Source organism: Arachis duranensis, chromosome 2 (assembly GCF_000817695.3).
Source record: "Arachis duranensis cultivar V14167 chromosome 2, aradu.V14167.gnm2.J7QH, whole genome shotgun sequence".
NCBI classification, from domain to species: Eukaryota; Viridiplantae; Streptophyta; class Magnoliopsida; order Fabales; family Fabaceae; genus Arachis; species Arachis duranensis.
Genome location: NC_029773.3, coordinates 69,848,110 through 69,849,287, shown reverse-complemented (window position 1 = coordinate 69,849,287; position 1,178 = coordinate 69,848,110).

The window sequence follows — 1,178 nt, the reverse complement described above, 5'->3', positions numbered from 1 at the left end:
TATGGACTATTATATATTGCTGGAAAGCTAGAGATGTCTACTTTCCAACACCGTTGAGAGCACGCCATTTGGAGTTCTGTAGCTCCATAAAATCCATTTCGAGTGCAGGGAGGTCAGATTCCAACAGCATCAGCAGTCCTTTTGTCAGCCTTTTTCAGAGTTTTGCTCAAGTCCCTCAATTTCAACCAGAAATTACCTGAAATCACAGAAAAACACAAAAACTCATAGTAAAGTCCAGAAATGTGAATTTAACATAAAAACTAATGAAAACATCTCTAAAAGTAGCTTGAACTTACTAAAAACTACCTAAAAATAATGCCAAAAAGCGTATAAATTATCTGCTCATCACAACACCAAACTTAAATTGTTGCTTGTCCCCAAGCAACTGAAAATCAAATAGGATAAAAAGAAGAGAATATACTCTAAATTCCAAAATATCAATGAATATTAATTCTAATTAGATGAGCGGGACTTGTAGCTTTTTGCTTCTGAACAGTTTTGGCATCTCACTTTTTCCCTTGAAGTTCAGAATGATTGGCTTCTCTAGGAACTTAGAATTTCGGATAGTGTTATTGACTTTCCTAGTTAAGTATGTTGATTCTTGAACACAGCTACTTATGAGTCTTGGCCATGGCCCTAAGCACCTTGTTGTCCAGTATTACCACCGGATACATAAATGCCACAGACACATGACTGGGTGAACCTTTTCAGATTGTGACTCAGCTTTGCTAGAGTCCCCAATTAGAGGTGTCCAGAGCTCTTAAGCACACTCTTCTTGCTTTGGATCACGACTTTAACCACTCGGTCTCAAGCTTTTCACTTGGACCTTCATGACACAAGCACATGGTTAGGGACAGCTTGATTTAGCCGCTTAGGCCTGGATTTGGGCCCTCCTATCCATTGAAACTCAAAGCCTTGGATCCTTTTTACCCTTGCCTTTTGGTTTTAAGGGCTATTGGCTTTTTCTGCTTGCTTTTTCTTTTTCTTTCTATTTTTTTGCCAGTTTTTTTTTCGCAAGCCTTTGCTTTTTCACTGCTTTTTCTTGCTTCAAGAATCAATTTTATGATTTTTCAGATCATCAATAACATTTCTCTTTGTTCATCATTCTTTTAAGAGCCAACAATTTTAACATTCATAAACAACAAGATCAAAAATATGCACTGTTTAAGCATTCATTC